Genomic DNA, 18,920 nt, shown 5'->3' with positions numbered 1-18,920 from the left:
GATGTATTTTAAACCACATTAAATAAAGAGTCTGTTGTTTTTCAAAGAAAAAAAAGAAAAAAAACTAAGCCCCGCAAAATATATAAGCATCAGGCCTCTCAAAACCTGGATCCTCCTTGGTCAAGAGCATGAGCTCTAGTGGCCTGGGGTCCTGGCTCCTAGCATCAGCCACTAATGATTTGTGTAACCATGGGCATTTTCTTTAATCCTCCTGCACTCCACCTTCCTCATCTGTAAAGTGGGATAATAATAGTACTGACCTCATAGGATTGTTATGAAGATTAAGAGATAATCCTGGCTGGGCGCAGTGGCTCATGCCTGTCATCCCAGCACTTTAGGAGGCCAAGGCGGGTGGATCACTTGTGGTCAGGAGTTTGAGACCAACCTGGCCAACATGGTGAAATCCCCTCTCTACTAAAAATATCAAAAAATTAGCTGGGCGTAGTGGTGCATGCCTGTCGTCCCAGCTACTCAAGAGGCTGAGGCAGGAGAATCGCTTGAACCTGGGAGGTTGAGGTTGCAGTGAGCTGAGATTGCGCCACTGCTCTCCAGCCTGGGTGACACAGCGAGACTCCGTCTCAAAAAAAAAAAAAAGAAATCATCCATGTGAAATGTCTGGTGCCTGAGAGAGAGATAATAAATGGCGCTGTTATCCCCATTTATTTCACCAAATGTGTGTTTAAGGAGCTCATGCTAGACCCACCTCTGTGTTAGGCAGTGGGGATTAGGAGATAAAACACAGGCCCTGAATACACACACCCCACAGTCTTCTGAAGGAGACAGGAGACATCCATCCATACGTCAGAGTAAGCTTAAAAAGATGTTCTAGTAGAGATGAAAGGAGAACACTTGGGGGTTTGGAAAACCTTTTTCATTTCTCTCCCCTCCCTCCCTCTTTCCCTTCTTCCCTGCCTGATTTCCTTCTTTCTTCCTGCCTTCATTTGCCTCCTAGATATTTTTACTTAGCTACAGTAATTTGTGGGATGATATATCAATTTACAGTTGTTTCTTTCTTTTTCTTTTCTTGAAGACAGAGTCTAGCTCTGTTGCCCAGGCTAGAGTGCAGTGGTGTGATCTTGGCTCACTGCAACCTCTGCCTCCCAGGTTGGAGCAATTCTCCTGCCTCAGCCTCCTGAGTAGCTGGGACTACAGGTGCCCGCCACCACACCTGGCTTATTTTTGAATTTTTATAGAGACAGGGTTTTACCATGTTGGCCAGGCTAGTCTTGAACTGCTGACCTCAGGTGATCTGCCCATCTTGGCCTCCCAAAGTGCTGGGATTACAGGTGTGAGCCATGGTGCCCTGCCACCAGTTGTTTCTAATTGTGCGTTTGATCTCAGTATCCGCAGTCACTCACTCATCCCTCTATATGTTTCTGGCCATCCATCCAGCCAGCCAGTCAGCCACCCAGCCGGCAAGTATTGTCTGTGATGGTATCAGACAATGTGGTTAGACACTGTGGGTGGGGAAAATCAACTATCTCCTGCCTTCAAGAGCTCAGTCTGCCCACATACTGCACTTCCCTCTTAAAGCAGGAGCTTCTGAGGGCAGCAAGCCCTGTAGATCCTTCCTGTTCAAGGTGTGTGTGCCCATGGACCCAGCAGTGCTGCAGGTGCTGAGAGCTCATGAGAAATGCAGAATCTCAGCACACCCTGCTCTTATTTAATCGGAATCTGCATTTCAAGACCCCCAGGTGATTTGAATTCACCTTAAAGTTTGAACAATGCTGTTCTAGGTCTCTTCCCACGCTCAGGAGTGGGTAGAGGCTGTTATTTCTGAAGTGAGCTGAATTTAGAGACTGGAGCTTGACATAGATGAACCCCTTAGGTTCCTTCCAGCCAGCAGAGCCTATGGTTCTTCCCTTTGAACCCAAGTAAATTGACATCAGTTTCAGTGACTGGCTTGTTTGTTCACACCTCTTCAGGAAATTAGGTAGAGAAAGGTGCAGTGGGTGGGCATGAGCTGGCAACAGCCCAGGCTCGCTAACACCAAGCAGTGTCTCTTCCACAGAGGCCAACACGGGGCACCTTGGCTCACTGTGTGGGGATACAAGCAGGCTCCCTGTTGATTCACTAGCTTTCTAGAAAGGATTTTTACTGCTTAGCAATTCTTCTCCTAAGACATCGTTTAGGCTCAGAGGAGGTCAAATTGAGCCTCAAACATCTGTACCAAATAATTGAGGAGACTGAGAATCCCAAACCTGGATCCCGACCCTGAGCCCTAGTCGCCTCTGTTTGGTGGGAGCTGACCTTACTCTGGCCCCTGCCAGGATGACCAGGTGTTCCCTTCCACAGGCGTGACTTAAGGCTGAGGGTGGGGGTGAGGGGAAGACAGGCATGAGCTGACAGAATGGCAGGACACGTTTGCGTCAAATAAGCCACGCACGGTAAGGAAATAGCTACCACGTGCCAGGCCCTTCCGCCTGTGGAAAGAAGTCTCACTCTCTCGTTCTGTCTTTGCAGTCATTCGATAATGTGGGTGCTGCTGTTACCTCCATTTCACAAGGGAGTAAACTGAGGCTCCGTCAGGGTTGAGATCTGGGTCGGTGTAACCCAGGACACCTAGACCTTTTGCCCTGCACAGATCCTCAAGAGGGCCTGCAATGGCTTCTGCAGCCTGCCAGGGGCCTCTGGAAAGCACTCAGGTTCCTATAGCACCAGAGCCCGGCCTGGGTTTTCCTCCGTTCCAGGGGAGGTTTCCATGTCACCAGTGTAATTTGCTAGCAGTCTTGGTGAACATCCTGTTCACTCAGCCCTGTTCCCTTTAATTAGGCAAGGAACCAATTTCAGATTATGTGCTAGTCCATCCTGTTTCTTTTTGTCTGTCTCTCCAGGATGCTCTTAATTTTACCCTGGGGCAGCCCAAGGGTTAGAAGACACAGGAAGGACAGTGGAGCTGGGACATACTGCTTTCCATCCTGCATGAGCTACAAACTCCAGACCATGAACATACAGGACTTTGACAGTATTTTTAGTATGAATTTGCTAGAGGCCGGGTGCGGTGGCTCATGCCTGTAATCCCAGCACTTTGGAAGGCCGAGGTGGGTGAAGCATCTGAGGTCAGGAGTTCGAGACCAACCTGGCCTACATGGCGAAACCCTGTCTCTATTAAAAATACAAAAGTTTGATGGGCGTGGTGGCGCACGGCTGTAGTCCCAACCACCGGGGAGGCTGGGACAGAAGAATTGCTTGAACCTGGGAGGTGGAGGCAGCAGTGAGCCGAGATCTCACCACTGCACTCCAGCCTGGGTGACCTCCATCTCAAAAAAAAGGATCTGGCTAGAAAGTAAATAGTATAGATTTACTTTATCCCATTTATTTTCTCAGGATCTGGATAATGAACAACACATACATAGAATGACCTCCACGCATAGCTTTAAATCTTAGCTCTATCGCCTCCCGGCTGTATTGCCTTGGTGAGTGGCATGATCTTGGCTCACTGCAACCTCTGCCTTCGGGTTTGTGCAATTCTCCTGTCTCAGCCTCCCGAGTAGCTGGGATTGCAGGTGCATGCCATCACACCCAGCTAATTTTGTATTTTTAGTAGAGACAGGGTTTGCCATGTTGGCCAGGCTGGTCTCGAACTTCTGACCTCAGGTGATCCACTCACCTTGGCCTTTCAAAGTGTTGGGATTACAGGCGTGAGCCACCGTGCCTGGCCTCATATGAACTTCTTTCTATCCTTTTATAAGGAACCAGCTGCCAAGATAATAGCATTAACCCATTCACTGTGCCCTCCTGGCCAAGTCCCCTTTCCTTAGGCCCTACCTCCCAACACTGTTGCATTGGTGATTAAGTTTCCAGCACATGCTTTTGGGGAGACACACTGAAACCACACAGTCTTCTAGCTAAAACACTCTTAAGCATGGATGGAGCCCCTGAGCTGAGCTCCCTGGGAAACCTCTCCTTTATTTATAGCTGTGGCACCAGCACAGTGCCTAGCAAACAAAAGATTCCTAATTGTTGATAGAATGAATTTGGTTTAAAGCATAACTCCTGCCACAGAAAAAGATAATTCTGGCAGTAGTGTGGGGGCGAGGCAGGGACAGCGGGTAGAGACAGTGCCAATAGTTCAGGGGAGAGACGGAGAAGATCTTAATGAAGGCCTGGTCCACCAGGATGAAGATGAAGACAAGGAAGATGAATATTATGTACTGAAATTCTACTCTGTTGTGCATATATAAGATATCTAATAACCTTGCAAACAAAGTCTTAATGTTCCCACCTTACAGATGAGGGAACTGAGGGGGTGGCCCAATACCTCACAGTCTGTACTTGGCAGACAGACCCAGAGCACAGGTGCCCTGTGGGATGCTGGGGTGCTGGCATTCAGAGATGCTGCTGATGCAGAATCGAGAGGACCTGGGGAGGATTCAGTTTTCCATGAGGGTGATGAGATAATGGTGGTCCATTAACAAATGAGTTCTTTGGGTTGACCCTGTTAGAAGAGGAATGCTTTTAGACTGTCATGGTTGGGCCTTGCCAAATCCCATGGACGATAATGCATTGATAATGCTGGTGCCTCTGGCTTGACTGAGTGGTTTTGGCCATGGAGTGATGCTTGGGGAGAGGCCGCTGCACCTGGATGTCGCTGGGCGTCTGTCGGGTGGCTGAGAATGCAGACACAGCGCCGCCACGTGGTGGAAGGTCACTCCCCAACCCCGGGTTTCTCGCTTTTCCCAATAGACTTCATCTGCAGCCTGAAAGGCCAGCAGGGAACAGCGCTCTGAGGTTCTGCATGCAGGTACCATCCTGGCTGACCCTCCCTCGGCCTCCTTCATCCTCGCCCCAGCTCATTCCCCAGAGGGGTGGGTTCAGGCTGAGAGTAAAAGTTCTTGAAACTGAAATCCTTGTGCCCAGACTGTCCCTTGGCCTCACCCCGGTGACTGTGAAAGCCTCTTATTCATCCAACGTTTACCGGCACCTATAGTGTGCTGGACACTGAGGACACAAAGATGAATAAGGCACTGTCCGCAGCTCTTTCACAGGCTGGGAGGAAGACTCTTGTTGGGAAACTCTAAGAGGAAAGAGCACACAGAGCCGGAGGGTCAGGGCAGCCTCCCCAAGGAGGGAGCATTTGGATTTAGCTTATGGGTAGGAGCAGGCCTTTGTCAGGTGGAAAACTGGGGGCGCAATGAGAGGAAGAGAATCCAGTCCAGAGAGGAGGCTGTGTGCGTTGGGGAAACAGTGACTGACCCACAGATACTGAGCATCCCTTCTGTGGCATCTTGGTGCTGGGGCCAGCGATCAGCCTGATTGGTTGTGCGAGAGGACCAAGCAGAGGTACTTTCAGTTTTTCATCTGCCACAGAAAAGGTGGGGTAGGGTATGGTTCTTTGGTTACTTGGGTGTGAAAGTTGGGATTTTCCTTTTGATTGAGTTCTAGGAAGTCAGCATGAATTGACTAGTTCCCTGCCTCCAGGCTCTATTCTCCTGCCTCATGATCACTCTCTGTATTTCACTTCTGCGAAGCCACCTGTCTTCCTTCTCCTCTGAGCCATCTTGGACGTGACAAGGCTACTTCTTCTAGGCTAAGCACTGGGAAAGCCGGATTAGGCTGGGCATGTCCTTGCTGTCATCCGGTGCTGAGATAAGCAAAGTGACCTGCAGTGGAGAAGTGGGTGGGGCAAGGTGGGTTGGGTGCTGTGTAGCTGCCTAGGCTGGGGAGGGACGGGTGTTTGACCATGGAGAAGGGCTCTACAGGGCCGTGCTTTAGGACAGGAATATGCATTCTGGCCTGATCTTGTTATTTCTGGGTTGGGATATCTGGACCACCCCAGGGCAGGGTGTGCTTGACTGAGAGACCACTCAGGGCTTGACCCAGAGAAGGCTAGCATTTAATATTAGTGATGGAGACTGGACATGGTGGCTCATGCCTGTAATCCCAGCACAATCCTGTGAGGTGGGCGTGTTGCTTGAGTCTAATAGTCTAAGAGTCTGACACCAGCTTGGATGACGTAGCGAAACTTCATCTCTACTAAAGATTACAAAAATTAGCCAGGCATGGTGGCACATGCCTGTAGTCCCAGCTACTTGGAAGGCTGAGGTGGGAGGATGGCTTGAATCTGGGAAGTAGAGGTTGCAGAGAGCCCAGATCTTGCTGCTGCACTCCAACCTAGGCGACAGAGCAAGACCCTATCTCTAATAATAATAATAATAATAATAATAATAATAAAATTTCCACCTCCAAAAAAAACAAACAGCAACAAAAACCGGGTATGAAGGCACATGCCTATAGTCCCAGCTACTCAGGAGGCTGAGGCAAGAGGATCTCCTGAGCCCAGGAAGTTGAGGCCAGCCTGGGAAACATAGGGAGATTTCTTCTCTTAAAAAGAAAACAAACAAAACCCACTAACATTAGTGATGACTCTGAGGATGACACCCAGAACCACCAGCCTGAACCTCCAGCGGGACCTTGGGGTCCATGTGCATGGGGAGCAAGGTGTATAAAATCAGTGGCAGGTTGGTGCCTATCTGATCTCCCATTTAAAATTTTCTTTGGAAGATAAGAGTGATATGGATTGGTGTGTTAGGAAAAACTCAAACTCAATTTTCCCCTTGGCTCTCACATCACAATCATCGACGCAGAAGATTTTTGTGACCAAATGCCTGGGGGTTCTCCCCACACACAAGTAAGCAATCGTTTCTGCAACAGACACTGGCTGGGTGTCCTTCGAGTCAATTTAATTCCAACACAATCTCCTAGGAGATGGCAACAGATCCCATGGTTAATGAGGGCTCAGTCCCACAAGACCACGACTCCCTTCCCACCAGCTACAAATCCAGGCCCCTGGAACTTCTACCCACTTGGCTTCCAGTTGGGGTTCCCACGACTCCCTCATTTGCTGGAATGACTCATAGAACTTACGAGAACAATTATGTTTGCAGGTTTATTATGAAGGATATTACAAACAATACAGATGAAGAGATAGGTAGGGTGAGATATGGGGTAAGGGACACAGGGCTTTCACAGCCTTCCTGGGCCCACTCCCTCTAGCAACCTCCACCTATTCAGCTATCTATCCTTTTTGGGCTTTAATGGAGGCTTCATTGGAGGCTGCATTACGTAAGGGTGATTGATTAAGCCACTGGCCATTGGTGATCAACTTACCCTCCAGCCCGTCTCCCTTCTCCTAAGGTTGGGGGTGGGGCTGAAAACCCAACCCTGCAATCCTGCCTTGGTCTTTCTGGTGATCAGCCCTTGATTTACCTGAAGCTACCTAGGTGCTGCCAGGCCTCCGTCAGCTCATTAGCACACAAAAAGACAAACTTTGGAGTTTCTAAGGACTTTAGGAGCTGTATGCCAGGAGATGGGGTTGAAGACCAAATATATTTATCACAATAGGCAAAAAGATTCAACATCAAGAAGGTAAAGAAGATTTAGAAATAAAGACAGAAAGATGGAGGTGAGAGAGACAATAAACAGAAAGAGTAGAAAGGTAAGTAGAAAATGATTACCTGAAGCAGAAAGAAGAGTGAAATTGTTACAGGAAAGCGGTCCCCAACCAGATCCCAAGAGACGGTTCTTGGATCTCACACAAGAAAGAATTCAGGGGGAGTCCGCAGTACAAAGTGAAAATGAGTTTATTAGGAAAGTAAAAGAATGAAAGAATGGCGACTCCATGGACAGATCGGCCCCGAGGGCTGCTGGTTGCCCAATTTTTATGGCTATTTCTTGATGATATGCTAAACAAGGGGTGGATTATTTATGCCTCCCCTTTCTAGACCATGTAGGGTACCTTCCTGACGTTGCCATGGCATTGGAAACTGTCATGGCGCTGGTGGGAGTGTAGCAGTGAGGATGACCAGAGGTCACTCTCGTCCCCATCTTGGTTTTGGTGGGTTTTGGCCGGCTCCTTTACTGCAACCTGTTTTATCAGCAAGGTCTTTACGACCTGTATCTTGTGCTGACCTATCTTATCCTGTGACTTAGAATGCCTCAACCATCTGGGAATGCAGCCCAGTAGGTGTCAGCCTCATTTTACCCAGCTCCTCTTCAAGATGGAGTTGCTGTGATTCACACGCCTCTGACAGAATTAAGAGAGAGAAAATGAAAGAGAAAACAGAAAAACAGATGGAAGTCAATGAAAAGGCAGAAACTCAGAGACACGAAGAGGCCAAGGGTGCAGGGGTGTGGAGGGAGGGCCGGGAGAGGGTGGGGAGGGATGAAGCCCTTGTCCTGGGTTCCTTCTTTCTCCACCCACATGCCTTGTTCTCCGTTGCAAATGGAAGGAGCCAGAGCCCAAGTGAAGCACCGTCTTCATTGCTGACACCCAGCTGGGCTGTGGGAAGCGTCAGAGGCAGCTGTCCTCTTTGCTTGGGCCCTCCAGCAGGCTCTGGGGAGGAGCTGGGCTGGACTGAAGGGAGGCCTGACTTGATGTATTAGCTTGGGGGTGCCCCTCTTGACCCACTTTTCTCTGTTTGTTTTTGAGACGGAGTCTCGCTCTGTTGCCTAGTCTGGAGTGCAATGACGCTATCTCATGATTCTCTTGCCTTGGCCTCCCAAGTAGCTGGGATTACATGCACCCACCACCATGCTCAGCTAATTTTTGTATTTTTAGTAGAGACAAGATTTCACCATGTTGGCCAGGCTGGTCTTGAACTCCTGACCTCAGGTGATCCACCCGCCTTGGCTTCCCAAAGTGCTGGGATTACAGGGGTGAGCCACTGCTCCTGGCCCCTCTTTCATTTTTGATGAGACAAAATCAGAAGCTTAATTGGTGGAAAGTCAAGGGCCTCCCAATTCCAAGAGGGAGACTGGATTGTAATAAACCTGGACCAAGGCAGTTGGTGGGGTCCTGCCCCAGGTGGTGAGTCGCATTGTTACTTACACGCCGATGCTTTTGCTGTGGGCTGCAAAAGTGGGAATCCCTTGAGCAGGGAGAGTTGGTTTTGTGAAGTCAACTCATAATGGGGATGGAGGCTTAGTCAGTGACACCCATGTATCTAGAGAAAGAAAGTGCCTCCAAAGGGGGGTCCTGGGTGCAGAGGAAATGGGCCTCATGGAGCCAAGATAATCTGTGTCCAGCAGCCCAGGTCACAGGAAGGGCTGTGGGGGACGCGAGCAGGTTCTGCTAACAGCAGTGTCCTCTGTGGGGTTTTCCCAGGGCTCAGGTGAACTATCCCCCACCCCTCCCACTTCCTTTGATTTGACCGTGTTTGTCTCTTAACCTAGTTACTGATTCTGCTTCCCTGGACCACTGATGCCAAGAAGGAGGTAGCTCCAGTTGGGGACCTGCTACTCTAGTCTCTGAAATGATTTACTAGTTAAAACACGCAATACATTGGCATAAAAGTAGCTAGAAACGCCACTTGTTGAGGGGGCACTTGCTAAATGCTCTCCGGGAATCCATCATCCAGTCTTCTCCATCTCGTGAGGTGGGCATTATTTTTTCCATTTCACCTACAGGGAAACATGTTCAGATCTGGGGTTTGAAGCTGGGTCTCTCTGCAGCTGAAGCCTGGGCTCTTCACCTCCCTTCTTGGAGGAGGTGGGGTTGAAGGTGATGCTGGGTTTGTGCCTTGGCCTGTCTCTAGCCACTCAGTCATCCCCACTGTGGGTGTCATGTGTCTGTCACTGAGTGGCAGTGCAAGGTGTCCTGTCCCCAAACAACAGGGCCACGACCGTATGCTAGAACGGGTGACTCAGCGGAAGCAGTGCCTCTGGGAGGCTCTGCTGGCCTGGATGCCTCCCACTGGAGTTCCTCAACCTGCAACCAGGACACTGTGATGTGAGGCCACAGGGCTGGAGAGGGGCAGCATGGAAGTGCTTTCTCTGTCCCTCTTTTACTTATAGATCAAAAAAGGAAAATTAACAGAGGGCCGGGGTGGGGTCTGCCTGGGGATCCAAAGGAAGAGGGCAGCCACGTGGGAGGGCTGACAGGAGGACAGCTGGCTGGCTAAGAGAGACTTGGAAGCCAGATTGGAACCAGCATTCCAGGGGACCTGGAGCTGGCAGGGCATTAGAGGAAGGGGTGCAGAGGGAAACAGCCAGAGGGACCCCCTGGACTCTGTAGAAGGGAGTTCCAGACAGCCAATGGCAGTGGCTATCCCAGATCCCCAGAGGGCCCAGAGGAACACAGGATGCTAAGCCTAGAAGGGAAAGACTGCCAAGAACAGTCCCCAGGTAAGCATGGCAACCACCCCTGGTTTCCACCACTAAGGCTTCTGTAGCTGCCTGCCCCCTGTCCTGCCCTCCACTTCTGACCTGGGAAGAAAGCTGCTTATAACATTGGCTGAATCAAAATAGGCTGCAGCAAAACCCTGACTCATGCCTTCCAATGCCAACAGACTTGATTTTGTATTTCCCAGCTCTTTCATTAGCACCAAGAGCTATTATCATTGCAAGAGGTGTGTGGGGGAAGTGGGAGCGGTTGCTCACACTCACAGCATGCGACGTGGGGCTGAGATTCCTGTCCTGGGAGAAAGACCTCAGCCTCCCGCCCCATCCCTGTTCACCTGAGAGGTGGTGGGATGGGGCGTGGTCTGAGCTCTGGGCAGAGACTCCAGGCAAGCCACATGGGTGGGGGACCTGGGGGAGAGGCATGTGAGTGGATACGGTTTGAGGGAGCCCCCAGAGCGTGGGCATTGGGTTGGTGATAAGGGGCCTGGGCTAGGGCACAGCACTGGCTGCCTCCTAGTGCCCCACCCAGACTCCTCTTTTCCTGGGCCCTCACCGGTGGGTCTGCAGGTGCGTCTGCCAGGGCAGTGCAGCCTCTACTCGCTCCCAGGCTCAGGGCTACGAGATAAAATGCTAATCATTCCCTGCCTGTAGTTGCTAGCTTGCTTCAGTACTTATCTTCCCTGTCATGGAGGGAGTGGGAGGTCTGATCCCTAAGCCTGCGTGGGAGCCTGGATTCTAGACAAGTTTATCCAGTAGGACTGAGTGCCTCACCCAGTGTCTCAGATGTGGGGATTTGTAACAGCAGCCCAGGGTTTCATCCGGGCTCAGAGCAAGGTAGGGCTCTGGGAATCCAGGCTGCTTTTCCAGGTGAGGCAGCAAATGAATGGAGGTAGAGCCACGTGGGAAGACCTGCCGAGACTGAAGGATCCCGATGGGACCCCAGGGCACCCAAAGGCCCATCAGTTGCTTGCCTGGGCCCCAAAGCCCTTGTTGTGTGCTCTTGGGTTTTGTCTTGTTTTGAGATGAAATTTTGCTCTGTTGCCCAGTCTGGAGTGCAGTGGAATGATCTTGGCTCACTGCAACCTCCACCTCCTGGGTTCAAGTAATTCTCCTGCCTCAGCCTCCCGAGTAGCTGAGACTACAGGCACACACCACCACGCCTGGCTAATGTTTGTATTTTTAGTAGAGACGGGGTTCACCATGTTGGTCAGGATGATCTCGATCTCTTGACCTCGTGATCCGCCCTCCTCGGCCTCCCAAAGTGCTGGGATTGAGTTTTTAACAACAGCAGCCAACTTGTGTGTCATGCTTCACAGTTGGCAAAGCCCTTTCACACATTCTGCACTCTGAGTTGTGTCTATGAGGCTGCTTATGTTCCAAGCAAGAGGTGAGCCCTCGGCGAGTGTCAGAGCCCAGACCCCTGCAGGACTGTGGTCTCCACGCTGGGTGCTCTCCCCTCCTCTCAGCACCTGTGTGGAGTGAGGGGCACCACTCCCCTCCCAGTCTGAGAACTCCTGGGCATCACAGATGACAGCGTTCTTCACGTGACCTCACCTCTTCTAGAGACTTCTCACATTGGAGCAGTGGCATGGGATGATATTTACTATGAATAAGAGGTCCCACGCCCCGCCGGGTTATAACCCCTCTACAGGATGGCAGGGGGCTTGAAGCTCTCCTCAGTCATGCACTCTGGCTTCTGCAGACCCTAAAGCTGGATGGGGTAGGTGCCGGGAGTGTCTGGTGACTCGGACTGAGGCTACACAGAAACAGCAGCCTCGGACGAACCCAGGTGTGGAGGAACTGGGAAGGCTGCTGTCTCTGGACAAGACCCTGGCCTGGTGGGAGGCCTCCCCCAGCTCTGCTGCCACGCTCTGGGGACGTTTCTGTTCCATTTGTCTCTTGCCCCACGTGCCCCTTTTGACCTCTCTCCTGCTTCTCTGCAGTTACCAGCAAAGTCTCAGAAGCACTCGCTGCTTTAGGGATAGGAAGGTGGGGAGAGGCTCTGAAGCTGCGGCTTCCTGTTCTGCAGAAGGGTGACTCCCACCTCATTTCTTCCCCCCGTCCCCCAAGCTGGGCTGTTGGTCACCTCTCAGAGCAGTCTGGCCTGGAAGCAGGACGTACTCACAGCCCTGCAGCCCTTGGGTTCCGGGTGGACCCAGATGGGTGTCCTGGGTTTTTGGTTCCCAGCCTGCACTGCCCCTGCTTTCCACCTCCAGTTCCCTGAGGTTCTGATTTTTCTCTTGTGCTTCCAAGTAGATTTCTAGTTTCGCTTCTACTCCAAGCCTGGTCCCCGGCACGCATCTCTTACCCTGTGGTTTCGTACCCCATTCTGTGCCCTGTCATTTCTTCTTGTGCCCAGGCTACAGCTGCTTGCTGGTCCCTTGTCCACAGATGCCCACTTGCCCAGGCCTGTGCCTCTCCTGCCCTGGGTCCATATGCAGCTCTCGCCCCTTCCCCACACTCCTGGCCTTGCGGTGAATACTGAAGCTGAGACTGGGATGACAGGAGAGAAACCTCAGTGCAAGGAGGGGTGGGCCCAGGAAGAGGAGATGGTGGATCACTGTGGGGGCTGCAGGCCGGTCCTGAGAGCTGCGTGGCAGCCAGTGCACGCTTTGCTGCAGGGACCCTGCTCTCCTGGCCCAGCAGAACAGTCTCACAACAGGGTGACTGGCCCCCAGGCCACGGGGTCCTGAGACACATTTTTAAGTCAATGACAAAACTTGTTCTAATTAGGCAGGACAACTAATTAGCTGTCACTGTGACCCGATGTCAACTAGGTCACAGGGTCAATAGAGTTGAATCCCTGCCTGTGGTTACCCTACCCTGCAGCCAGGTATCAAATTATAGGCTTGGATGAACTGGAGATGAATGTCATTGTTTATTTTGAATAATAACGTCTGTTTGTGTTTCATTCCACAAAAATTGCCTCTTGGCATCACCGAGCTCAGCCTCCAGTCAGTCATCCTCTGGTCCTGCTCTGCCATCCTTCCGACCTTACCACCCTCGTGCCTGAATTCCACCTGCTGTCTGCCTCATAAACAATGCCAGCTCCCAACCCCTCCGATTTCTCTCACTTCATCAGCCCCTTCCTGGCTTTGCTTTCAGCCCCCAGGGTGAATCCCGTCAACACACCACTCACTTGCAAATATAATACCTTCATCCTTGTTCTTCTGCCACACCTGGCCAGCACCACTGCAGCCCTGGAGCAGGCCAGACATCCAGCCACACCACCCGTGCACCTGGGTGCTGAAAAGTCCTTCAGCCACAGGGTGGTGACCACAGCAACATCACTGCCTCCAGCACCCAGCGGAGATTCCACCCACAGCACTGTCACCTGTGTGCCCACGGTCAGCTCTCTCCCCACAGTGGCTCTGTCCATGTTTCAGAGTGCTCTGCAAGGTGCCCATCATGCCTCCCCTCCCCCAGTGCTGACATCAGATGCTCTGACCTCCTACTCCACAGAGGAAGCGGAGCTCTGCAGACAGGAATGCATCATGTCCTGCCTCTCCTTATCCCTCCCACTCCCATTCACACATCTAGATCCAAACCCTTCCTGAGTGCCCTTCAGTTTCCAGGAAGGTTTGTCCCTATCCCTTCAAAGCCTTCTGAACTCCGTTCCTCCTCAAGACAGAGTGCCAACTGGCAGTTCTTTCTGCGCCTTCAGTGTCGCCCTTTCTCCAGCAGGTAGCCACGCCCACGTCTCCCTTCCTCCAACACACCACTCTCCCTTGAGGCTACCTCTGCTCTAGCTGTGGCCAGACCTCCTTCCTTCCCCTCACCACTCAGCTTGGGGAGCGAGTGGCCAACCCTTGTCATCTCCAGTTCTCACGGAAATGTGTGGCCTGGCTCTTTTTCTCCTTTCTTCACCACCTCCTTGCACCTCCATCCATGCTACACCCCTCGGTGGTCTGGCCTCTGCTCCCTTCATTCCTCTGGAGCTGCGTTTGCAGAGGCCGCCGATGACCTCTGTTGTAACTTCTGCAAATGGTGTTTGATGACATGGCTTGCCTCCTCTGCAGAGTCGGCCTGTCTTCCTGGAGCCTTTCTCACGCCGTGATTGTCCTTCTCTGTCTGGATCTTCTCCATCATCTCCACTTTGTATGTCGGCGTTCCCGAGGGTTCCTCTGTGGCCCTCTCTTTTTCTTGCTTTTATTCTCTCCCCGGGGATGTCATCTTCTGCGGTCGCACCCATCACCTGGGTGCTGATCTCTCCCAAATTCAGCTTTCTGGTCCAGAGGACCCTCCTGAGCTCTAGACCTAGATATCCATTGCCCAGTGAACATCTCCTCAAGGGGTCTGGCAGGTACCTTGAACCCAACAGGACGATGGAACTGCCTTCCTGCATGTCCCTGTTTTGATCAGTGACACTGCCCTCTGCTCTGTTGCCTAACCAACACCCAGGAGTCACCAGGCCTCCCCTCTCTCCCTAAGGTACTACTTCCAATTGATCTCTCAGTTCTGCTGACCCTCCCTTCCTGATGTCCTATCCACCTCTCCCCTGTCCCTTGCCCTGGGTCAGGTTCCCACCATCTCTCCAGGATGACTCTTCTGGCTGCCTGGAGGGCCGCCTTAGCCTGGGCTCGCTCCTCCCAGCACGTCCAAATCCTGGCTGAAGTGAGCCTCTCAGGGGCCAATAGAATCCAGCCTCTCCTTGAGCAGCAATGCCTCCATGACCTGCCCCGTCCACCACTTGATCCTCAGCCACTACCTGGCCACATGAAGCCTTCAAAGAACCATGATCTCTCCTGCCTCTCCACCTTCAGCCTAGAGCCTCTTCTTCCTTCACCACCTCCTCTGCTTGGCAACTGACTGATCATCCTTCACAATTCATCACAGATCTCATGTAGCCCAGGGATGCTTCCTTGACACCACCCTCCAATCTAGATTCTGGGCTGTCCCCCAGTGCTCTCCAAACCCCCATGTTTACCTCTTCTAGCACAGATTACCTGTCACTGTGGTACTGTCTCAGCTCCTCTTTCTCTCCACCAGAGGTCTGCGGCTGTTTCTCCCATTTCCAGGTGCCTTGCCTATGTGGCAAAACAATAGAATATGATTATTGAATCAATAATCAAGGAGGACTTCCTAGAAGAAGCAGCTATTAGGTGATGTTTTGTAGGCAGACACGAACTGTTGTGAAGAGGAGGATGAGAATGAATTGCATAGAGTCTCTGACTCAGAGTCCTTCAAGAGCCAGGGGAAACTGAAGGAAATGACTAGATATATTTAACAAGGAGTGGGGACACCAGCAGAAGGCATGCCCCACTGAAAGACATCACATTGAGGCATGAATTCAGCACCGCATTGGCCAAAAAAAGCACAAACAAAGCCTGTCTTGGGTGGAGGTGGCAGGGCCGGGATGGTGGTGGCAGATGTGACACGGAGTGGGTAAGGCTGTTGAAATGGAACAGCTGGTGGGGTCCTTAGGAAACCAGGAATAGGGCATGACTCTGCTATGCTGACTTCCTGCAAGATGGGGTCTCTATATTTCAGCTGGCCCTGGCAGAAAATGAAGGTATCTTGGAGGCCCTGGAATTTGAGAGATCCACTCAGAAACTGGCAAACTGACCTTGGCAGCTGCAAACAGGAATGTCATACCAGAGACACAGGAGGCAGGGATGCCCTTCCCTATTTGGAACTGATCATAATTTCAAAAGACACGATCCTGAATGTTGAAATCCTGAATGTTCAAAATTCCCAAAAATAGGCCAGGCGCAGTGGTTCACACCTGTAATCCCAGCACTCTGGGAGGCTGAGGCAGGTGTATCACTTGAGGTCAGGAATTTGAGTCTAGCCTGGTCAACATGATGAAATCCTGCTTCTGCCAAAAAATATAAAAATTAGCCAGATGTGGTGGTGTGCACCTGTAGTCCCAGCTTCTCAGGAGGCTGAGGTGGGAGAACTGCTTGAACCCAGGAGGTGGAGGTTGCAGTGAGCTGAGATCATACTACTGCACTCCAGCCTGGGCAACAGAGCGAGCTCTTGTCTCAAAAAAAAAAAAAAAAAAATCCTGAAAATCAAATTATGGAAAAAACCATAAAAACATTCATTAAAACATAATTATTTACATTTTAAAGCGGATTTATATTGGAAACATAAAAACACAACAGAACGCTTTTTTTTTTTTTTGAGACGGAGTCTTGCTGTCACCAGGCTGGGGTGCAGTGGCATGATCTTGGCTCACTGCAACCTCTGCCTTCTGGGTTCAAGTGATTCTTCTGCCTCAGCCTCCTGAGTAGCCGGGACTAAAGGCATGTGCCATCACGCCCAGCTAATTTTTGTATTTTTAGTAGAGACGGGGTTTCACCATGTTGGCCAGGATGGTCTCAATCTCTTGAACTCGTGATCCACCTGCCTCAGCCTCCAAAAGTGCTGGGATTACAGGCGTGAGCCACCACGCTAGGTCAACAGAACATTTTATAGTCCATGTTACACAATAAAATAGGCAGTGATAACATACAAGCATAAACACTCAGGTACTGACAGTTGCATGGATATAAGAGTTATGAGCAGATGAAGTATTTTCAGAAATAGGTCAAAAAGGGCAAGACATAAACGCATGTCACTACGGTTGGTACTTATGTGCACCCAGCTTTAGAACTGTGTTCATCTGAAACAACAGGATGAGCAAAGAAAGTCTTTCCATGAATTTGATCAAAAACTTCAATGGATCACCACCAAAGATGCAGTTGTCTAAATAACTGAGATTCCAAGACACTTTAACTTCACAAAGGCAGATGTACAGAGGTCTAAAGAGCTGAGGTTCCAAGAAAGTTTAACTTCACAAAGGCAGATGTACAGAAAGGACATCTCTTCATCCACTGGGAAAATTTCAGTGTTTTTATGTACATGCACAATGCATCCACACAAAGTTGACATTGTGATAATGCACTTTCAGTGATAAAAATTTGGGGAAAAAAAAGCCTATAAAACAAATTAGAACTCTCTAATAAATTCTGTACAACTTATACCTCCAGTCTTGCAAATGATGCAAAGATGAAATACCTAGCATAGGGAATTGTAAAAAATAATGCTGAAAATTTAAAATACTGAACAAGAAAAAAAAAAAAAACTATCCTGTGATTGTGATTTTTGGGATTTTAGATGTTAGGGATTTAGACTTTAGAGATTATGATCTTTCCGGATTTTAACATTTGAGATTACAGCGTTTGGGACTGTGTCTTGGTCCAACTCCTCATTTTCCTCTCTGGGACCTTGCAGACAGATGTGTAGACCACATCACTATCAGGGGAGCAGGGACTGGGGTGGTGGAGGTCTTTGGGACCTTGAATGAGATGAGTCAAGGTCTAAAGAATAACACAAATTGTAGGACTTGAGCCTCCAAGTGAATAAGAGCCTCGTAAACACGTTGCTTTAGGCGGGTAAACAGCTATGTTGGACCACGTCCAAGGCATGCCCCACCTGTTGCCTCTAGTTCTTGGGGAAGGCTCCATTTCAGCCACCAGAGGGCGCTCAGGTTCCAGGAATGGTGTCTCAGGACTGCTGCTTGGAGGAGTTGAATATAGAATCTGAGGGACTCCAGGACTGAAGTCAGACTTTTTCAATCACTCTGCCATTGTCCCCAGCTAAGGCCATTTATTAATTCATTTTTTCAAGGAACATTTGCCCTGTACCTGAGAGGGGCCAGTCCTGAGCTAGTAAGTTTTTTTGTTTTGTTTTTTTTTTTGGGGTTTTTTTTTTTTTTTTTTTTTTTTGAGACAGAGTCTCGCTTTGTCTCCCAGGCTGGAGTGCAATGGCAGGATCTGAGTTCACCGCAACCTCCACTTCCTGGGCTCAAGCTATTCTCCTGCCTCAGTCTCCTGAGTAGCTGGGATTACAGGCACCTGCCACCATGCCAGGCTGATTTTTGTATTTTTCGTAGAGGCGAGTTTTCACCATGTTGGCCAGGCTGGTCTCAAACTCCTGATCTCAGGTGATCCACCCACCTTGGCCTCCCTAAGTGCTGGGATTACAGGCGAGAGCCACTGCGCCCGGCTGTGAGCTAGTAGGGTTTGGAGACACAGAATCAGAAAAACCTGTCTGGATGCGAGAGAGGTCATAGCCTGGACTCGGAGGTGGACTTTCATCACTGCAGTCCCCTGCAGGGTATTTGTGCATGACAGAGGGACATACTGAGTGTGGTGGCCATGCTCAGGAGGAAGTGTTGATTCTGTCTGGGACCTGGGGGAAGGCTTCCTATTGTTGGAATTATTTGCCATGGGTCTCAAAGGGTGAGGAGGAGTGCACCAGGCTGAAAGGTTTGGGGAGAGGCAGGCAGGGGAACGTCATAAGCCAATGCATGTAAGTTTGGCTAGACAGGAAAATGCCCAGGTGGGAGTTGTGGCATGAGGCTGGAAGGTGGGACCGTAGGAGATCAGGTTAGGGAAGAGCTGGGGGCTTACCTCAGAGGAGAGAAGCATTCTATGTGGGAGCCAGGACAGACTCAGGTTTTTGGGGGCCTGAAGCTTATATAGTTTTGAGGCTTTCTTAGATGAAGAATACAAAATTATAAGTACAAACGTAGGAAGAGGTGCTTGGAAGGGTCTGTGCAAGTGAGAGACCTGAGGCTTAGCTTATTGGCCTCCTGGTGAATCCTCCTCTGCGTAGGAGACACATCTTCCATAATCTCCCTGCTTCCCTGTAGGGCCTGGCCTGCCCTCAGCAGCTCCCCACTGGCAGCAAACCACTTCCCTCTCACTCCTGCCTGTCACCCTTCTTGGGTCCCCTGAAGTCCCGAGCAGCCATAGAAGGCTGGACACAGGAAGCTGGAGTTGGGGTTTCTTCTGGGGAAAGGGAGGCAG

This window comes from Aotus nancymaae, unplaced genomic scaffold (assembly GCF_030222135.1).
Source record: "Aotus nancymaae isolate 86718 unplaced genomic scaffold, 86718_ANA_hifiasm-v0.15.2.pri h1tg000012l, whole genome shotgun sequence".
Lineage (NCBI taxonomy): Eukaryota > Metazoa > Chordata > Mammalia > Primates > Aotidae > Aotus > Aotus nancymaae.
This window is presented reverse-complemented; position numbering follows the sequence as displayed.